The following is an 8077-nucleotide window of genomic DNA, read 5'->3' on the forward strand; positions in this document are numbered from 1 at the left end:
ATACCTGCCTGTCTGTGAGAAGACCTAGGCATCTGTTCACGGCGTTAGCATAAGGCCGACTGGCCTCTGTGCATAGTGATTAACAGCAGGCAGAAAGAGTTATACAGACAGTGTCAATGCCGTAGGTTTCTGCTTATTCCATATATGTTAGTTTGGGCATCAAGCCGCTCCATTGGGTACGCCGTTAGTAATCCTTTGCTCTTTCTACCTTTTAATATATTGCTGCTGCGTCATTTGCTCTGTATCTGCAGAGTATCAAGCATGATCCTATAATACCCTGGAAGTAATTGATAATAATTATCACATCTAGTAGCAGTGCTTACCTGGATTGTGCATGTGTGTCTAGATTTCCTGGAAAGCCATTTAATACCACATTCACATTGCCCTAAAAATATTGCTCACTGTGAATGGGAGTCTCTGTTTCTACCCTGGAATTAGATCCGGGACTTTAATACCCCATTCATACTGCACCAAAAACCCAGGTTTTTGCCGGGGTAAGTCCAGACGACCTGGGTCGAAGTGCAGTATGAGAGGTCCCACCTGTGTCTTTTGGTGGGGTAATTCCCGGGTCTGCCCCGGGGTGCCTGCACTATGAATGGTGTGACCCAAGTTTTTCAACCCGGCACTCACCAGACACAATGTTTAAGTAAAATAAAAACAAAAAGAAACCCTTGAGCTTGATGTGCTCACAGGTACTCAGATGCCCCCAGGACTTATGCTCTACATAGTACAAGCTTATGGTTTAAACCGTAGAGCGACAAGGAAATGACAGCTCGAGGCAAATGAAGTTAGGGACAGGCCCAGGTTAAAGGGCACAGGCAGTCAGCAAAGTGTGGTCCAGGCAAAGGGTCAGGTCCGGCAGAAAGACAGGATATCCGAGTCACAGGCAGGAGTCAGGGTCACCAGCAGAGAATCACAATCCAATAAACAAGCCAAAGGTCATACACAGAAAGATCAATCCAGAGGTACAGCGGTACAGGAACACGGAACAATCAACAGGTCAGCAGCCAGGAAACTGAATGCTATAACCAGCCCTCGCTGCCTTAAATACAATGATCAATCAGGAGCAAGCTCCATAAACAGACAATGATCCCCAGCTGGTTTGTGTGTAAACTGTACATGCGCCCGAGCAATAGCTTGCTAGGTCGCAGCGCTAACTACATTAATTATATGCACCCACACCCGGCTATGTTTTGCCTGCCGGGATGCATCGGGCTGAGGAAGCCAGGGCAACGGCCGGGTAGAGGCAGAAATGACGTCCCGAGGGGCAGTGAGAAGAAGCGAGCCGCGGCGGCTCGTAGTAAAGCCGTGGCTCATGACAATTTATTGTTAAGTATGGAGTACGTGTACCATTGTGTAGCAGTGCAAAAGCAAGATTTCATTTTGTGGAGCAAGATTATTGAAATCAGATGAAACAGAGAAGGTGCATTTTAAAGGGCTTTACTTGTTTTGACAGCCATTTTCACTCTGCATCTTCCAGTTTCATTTAGTCAGAGAAGCACATTTCTAGGTGCATTTTCTAAAAAAAAAAAAATTAAGCAGGTAAAAGTGAAAGTTGGCCCTCATATCCCTAAGCACTCAGGTTTACTTTCAGCCACAAATAAGAATAAATCGAGCAATATTTTTGGAGAAAGATGTCAATGTTTAATGAAAGTTGTGCTTATAAAGTAATAGGAGGTTGGACTTTGATTTGGTATTTAGGGCAGAATGGTGGCTAAGTGGTTAGCACTTCTACCTCACAGCGCTGGGGTCATGAGTTCAATTATCCCCATGGCCTTATCTGTGTGGAGTTTGTATGCACTCCCTGGGTTTCCCCCGGGTGCTCTGGTTTTCTCCCACACTCCAAAAACATACTGGTAGGTTAATTGGCTGCTGTCAAAATTGACCCTAGTCTCTCACTGTCTGTCTGTCTGTCTGTGTATGTCAGGGAATTGAGACTGTAAGCTCCAATGGGGCAGGGACTGATATGAATGAGTTCTCTGTACAGCGCTGCAGAATCAGTGGCGCTATATAAATAAATCATGATGATGATGATGATTTACACTTTTGCACAATACATGAAATCAAGGCTGACTGAGTTTTCTGACACCTCTCTGAAGAGTAGTTGGTTTAGATCATACAACTTAAAATACTTTGGGAGGGCCTTTTCAGTTCACTGGTGCAAAATTAAAGTGTTTTTGCAGTGGATACCCAGTGTACTTCATAATTGAGGTCCAGTGGCTACAGCAAGCGAGGTCAACCAGTCAGAGACCAAGAGCCAAAAAATATCTATAGGTACTGCAAAGAGCCAACTTTACCTTTTTATTTGTGTGTGCATATACATTGTTATGTGCGTATTGTCGCTAACCAATAACGATTGTCGAACCTCGATTTGTGTTTCCAGCGCACAAAGATTTATTCGCAACAAGTAGAATAATATGCTCAAGCGAAGTAATAATAAATACAGCCGTTACTTATCGCAGGATCCAGTGTGCAGTCATTCAATCCTGAAGTCTGGGGACAAGATGTCTGAACACTAGGGGGTAAATGTATGAATCTCGGGATTCTTCATCTCCGGCGTGTTCAGCCTCTTCAGCGCTTAAATTTAAAGCGGCGCTGCATTGTAAAGGGATGTTTCCCTTTACAATGCAGCGCCGCTTTAAATTTAATCGCTGAAGAGGCTGAACACTGCGGAGATGAAGAATCCGGAGATTCATACATTTACCCCCCGATGTGAAGCTGCTGCTTATATACACACAGAAATACAGTAATACAATGAAGATGGTATAGCTTGCATCTATTGGTCCAGGTCTCAGGAAGGTCCAAGGGGTTGTCAATCATTGGCTAGTTCATCCTAAGGAATCCAAAGGAGGGGGGTCATCTCTTCAGGGGGTATGCTCGGCTTTTCCCGCCAAGATTCCTTAGTCTTAAGTAGTTTATAATTCCCTATCATTCATAACTTGTGTATGCACTCTGCGATTCCTTCGCAGAGTGAACCAAACAGTAGGAAATGTAAAGAGGTTTATTATGATACCACTCATGATATGATTCCTTCAACCTGTTCCGTATATTTCACTAATATGCATGTAACTTTAATATAACATATAAATACTACTGTCACTCACCGGACTGTAAGTGCCATTTCCCGTGTGTTCAGGAACCTTGGCCGTCCGCCATCCTGAGGGTCTGCGCATGTGCAGCCCTTATCAAACCTTCAGTACCTGTTGCTCTTAATTGATTGGATGATCAGGCAACCCTCCCTATTTAAACCACCTGTGATCATTACCTGGTTGCCTGATCTTGGAGTCTCATTCCCCATAAGCCTCTGAAGGTGTTCCTGTGTTTCCTCGTGTATTCAGCTCCTGCTGATTCCTGTTTACTGCTGTTGTGGTTTCCAGACCACTTCCACTCTCCTGTGTTCATCGTGCCTGCACTCAGCTGATTCCTATCTGCTACTACTACCGGACTCTAGTTCGTTTCAACTCTCCTGTGTTCATCGTGCCTGCACTCAGCTGATTCCTATCTGCTACTACTACCGGACTGCAGTTCGTCTCAACTCTCCTGTGTTCAGCGTGTCTGCTCTCCGCTGCCTCCGTTACTACTACAGAGTTCCAGATCATCTCAACTCTCCTGTGTTTATCGTGTCAGCTCTCTGCTGCCTCCGTTACTACTACAGGGTTCCAGACCGTCTCTACTCTCCCGTGTTCAGCGTGCCTTCTCTCCGCTGCCTCCACCACTACTACTGGATACCAGACAGCCTCAACTCTCCCGTGTTCATCATGTTTCCAGTTTCACTTACTACTGCTTCCTGAGTATTGCTTCGTTGATTCTGGATTACCTGCCGTGCGCTGCACCAACCTGATAACCGCTTCCACCCTCCAGTGGTCTCTCCTCCTGCCGGCCTTCAGCCGTTCAGGTATCCCTGCACGTCTCTCTGACAGCCTGCTCTCCTGAACCACGGTATGCATACTTTCCATTTACTTTGCTTTTGTATTGCATATCCATCTGGACTGAGTTGTGTTCTCCTCCGGAGCCTCCTATCCACTGAAGCTATTGTTTCCATTGACTTTGTTTCCTATTGCCTGGATAGCTATTGTGACTTTGTATACTTCATGCAGCGCTTGTCAGTTATTGTTGTATTGTGGATATCATCGTAGGATCAAGTTCTGTGGGCCCCATGTATACTCTGCTTTACATTCATCTCCTCGTGCCCCTCCTCACATATATATAGCAGTGGTACAACTTGCTGACGCAGACCACTGACTCCTGTTCCCTGTGACACCAGTTTCAAGTATCCTCTCACATAAGCAGTGGTACAACTTGCTATACGCAGACCACTGACTTCCCCGTTACCTACTTTCACCTGGACTCCATTCCTTCACTATAGACAGCGGTACAACTTGATATACGCAGACCACTGACTTTCCTCACGTTTACTTGTCCATCTGGTTCCTCGTGTACATACATCTACTCATTACCAGTTGCTGCTAGTCATAGACTTTCCTTGAGCATTCTCTCACCATCTGCTGATTCTCCTGTTCCGTTGTCACCCTGCTACCAGAGAACCATAGTACCAGCTATATTACTCTGGTAAGTCCATCATCTGGTGATATCCTGGGCAAAGACTCCTAGTGCCCGTGACAGTAAGATCAGGCCATGACAGACCCAGGTGCGGAACCTACAGCTAATGAGATGCTGCAGTATCTGGTTACCCGTATTGAACAACAGGATGTTCGCCAACAACATTTTCTGCAATGTTGCCAGGCGTTAGCCTCCCAAAGAACATCTGTGCAAAATATCACAGCTACTGTTGATGCTCCTGTGCCTTCTTCCGTTTCCCCAGTGCCATCCCAGGTGTCTACTGCTCCCACGCTACACCTGCCTACTCCTTCAAAATATGATGGAGACCCCAAAACATGCAGGGGTTTTCTAAATCAATGCTCAGTTCATTTTTAGCTTCAACCTCACAATTTCTCTACTCATCGTTCCAGAGTGGCCTATCTCATTTCCTTGTTTTCCGGACAAGCTCTTGCATGGGCTTCCCCTCTGTGGGAAAGAAATGATCCATTATTACAGGATAGTGCCAAATTTATTTCCATGTTTCAAAGTGTATTTGATGAACCTGGTCGTGTTATTTCCGCTGCATCCAGCATCCTCCGTCTACGTCAGGGTTCTCGTACTGTAGGCCAGTACGTCATTCAATTTCGGATATTAGCCTCTGAACTTCAGTGGAACACTGAAGCGTTAATTGCCGCCTTCTGGCAGGGGCTTTCTGATAAAATTAAAGATGCACTGACTACTCAAGAATTACCTACTTCTCTAGAAGATTTGATTTCTCTTTGCCACCGTGTAGACATGAGATTTCGTGAAAGAGAGTCTGAAAAAACAACTTCATTTAAAGCACCTCTTCGCTCAAGCCCTCAAGTTCGCCCAGTTTCATCTCCGGTGATACCCATGGAGATAGGTCGCTCCAAATTAACTTCAGAGGAGAGGGACCGAAGAGTAAAAAATAGACTTTGTATCTATTGTGCTGATTCTACTCATATGCTCAATTCATGCCCTAAAAAATCGGGAAATGCCAGGCCCTAACCAGTTCTGGAGAGGTGAAGTTAGGGTCCCTGGAGTCCTCTCCATGTTCTACGAAATTAAAAGTTTGTGCTTTTGATGTTACAGTTTCCTTTGCTACCAAATCGTTTAAGTCCCAAGCACTTATTGACTCTGGAGCTGCAGGAAATTTTATTTCTAAATCCCTCGTGAATCAATGGTCCCTACCAGTGATTACTTTGAAAATACCTATTACTGTGACTGCTATCGATGGATCACGCATTATTAATGGTCTCATCACCCAGAGTACGTCTCCAGTAACCCTTCACATTGGTGTATTACACCAGGAAGAAATTTCATTTTTAATTCTTCCTGTTACTACCAGTCCTATTGTATTAGGCCTTCCATGGCTTCAACGTCACTCTCCCCAGATTGACTGGCACACTCCTCAAGTTACGTCTTGGGGGCCTGAATGTCATCATCGTTGCCTCTCTCAAGTCGTTCCTCTCAAAATACAGCAATCCTCCATTTCACCTTGTTCACCGGGACTTCCTCCTCAGTATGCTTCTTTTGCCGATGTATTTGATAAAACTCAGTCTGAAAGTCTTCCTCCTCATCGTTCGTGGGACTGTCCGATTGATCTTCAACCTGGCAAGACTCCTCCCAGGGGACGTGTGTATCCACTTTTGTTACCTGAAACTCAAGCTACATCTGAATACATCCAAGAGAATCTCCAGCGAGGATTTATTCGACCTTCTACCTCTCCCGCTGGAGCAGGGTTTTTCTTCGTAAAAAAGAAGGATGGGTCATTACGTCTCTGCATAGATTTCCGTGGAGTTAACGCCATAACTATCAAAAATCGGTATCCCATTCCATTAATTACTGAGTTATTTGATCGTATCAAGGGAGCCCGGATCTTTACCAAGTTGGATCTTCATGGTGCCTACAATTTAATTTGAATCAGGTCCGGTGACGAATGGAAGACAACTTTCAACACCAGAGACAGGCATTGTAAATATTTAGTAATGCCCTTCGGGTTATGTAACGCCCCCGCTGTTTTCCAGGGTTTCATTAATGAGATCTTCCGGGACTTGTTATATGTTTGTGTCGTCGTCTATCTGGACGACATATTGATCTTTTTGCAGGACCTGCCTTCTCATCATCAACATGTGGCAGAGGTCCTTTCCAGACTCCGGAAAAATTAATTATTCTGCAAGTTAGAAAAATGTTTATTCGAGTTGCCCCAGATTCCATTTCTGGGATATATTGTCTCCGGAGTTGGTCTTCAGATGGATCCAGAAAAGGTGAATGCTGTGTTACATTGGCCTCAGCCAACTACTCTTCGTGCAATTCAGCGTTTTTTAGGTTTTGCCAATTACTATAGACGCTTCATTCAAGATTTTTCCTCGATTGCATCTCCTATTGTGGCCCTAACTCATAAAGGGGCCAATACTAAACAATGGTCCTCTGAGGCTCTTCAAGCTTTCCAGTTTCTCAAAGAGTCCTTCTCCTCTGCTCCTGTTCTTCGACAGCCTAATGTGACGCTTCCCTTCTTCCTAGAGGTAGATGCCTCTAATGTTGGTTTAGGAGCCATTCTCTCCCAAAGATCGGAGCAACAAAAATTTCATCCTTGTGCCTTTTACTCTCGGGGTCTTCTGCCTGCGGAGAAGAATTATATCATCGGGCACAAGGAGTTGCTGGCTATAAAAGTAGCATTAGAGGAATGGAGATATTTGTTGGAAGGAGCTCGTCATCCTGTGACAATTTTTACTGATCATAAAAATTTGTCATATTTACAGTCTGCTCAATGTTTGAATCCTCGTGAAGCAAGATGGTCTCTTTTCTTTTCTCGTTTTGAACTAATCATAACCTTCAAACCAGCTGCAAAAAATAAAAAAGCAGACGCCCTATCTCGAGCTTTTGTGACGTTCTCAGACGTTGAAGATGGTCCCAACCACTCTATATTAGACCCCAAATGTGTTTCTCTGGCTGCGTCTTCCACTAAGGTGCTACCATTTGAGAGAACCCTTGTGCCTCCTGCTCTTAGGAAGAAAATCCTTTCGTGGTTTCACTCTTCTCGTTTTTCTGGACACTCTGGTGAACGCAAGACCTTTGAAATTCTTTCTCGAAGTTACTGGTGGCCTTCTATGAGGAAAGATGTCAAAGATTTTGTGGCTGCGTGTGAATTGTGTTCCCAGTTTAAGACTCCCCGCAGAACTCCAGCGGGTTTGCTTCAACCACTACCCATTCCTTCCAAGCCGTGGACCCATATTAGTATGGACTTTGTTACTGATCTTCCTCCTAGTAAAAACTGCAATACTATTTGGGTAGTGGTGGACAGATTTTCGAAGATGGCACATTTCGTTCCTTTGACCGGTTTACCTTCTTCATCTACTCTGGCTAAATATTTCATCAAAGAAATCTTCCGTATTCATGGATGTCCTTCCGAGATTGTTTCAGATAGAGGAGTACAATTCGTTTCCAGATTCTGGCGGGCCCTCTGTAAGACCTTGGGTATCCGATTATCACTCTCATCCTCCTACCATCCTCAATC

This window comes from Mixophyes fleayi, chromosome 4, assembly GCF_038048845.1.
Source record: "Mixophyes fleayi isolate aMixFle1 chromosome 4, aMixFle1.hap1, whole genome shotgun sequence".
Taxonomy (NCBI): Eukaryota; Metazoa; Chordata; class Amphibia; order Anura; family Limnodynastidae; genus Mixophyes; species Mixophyes fleayi.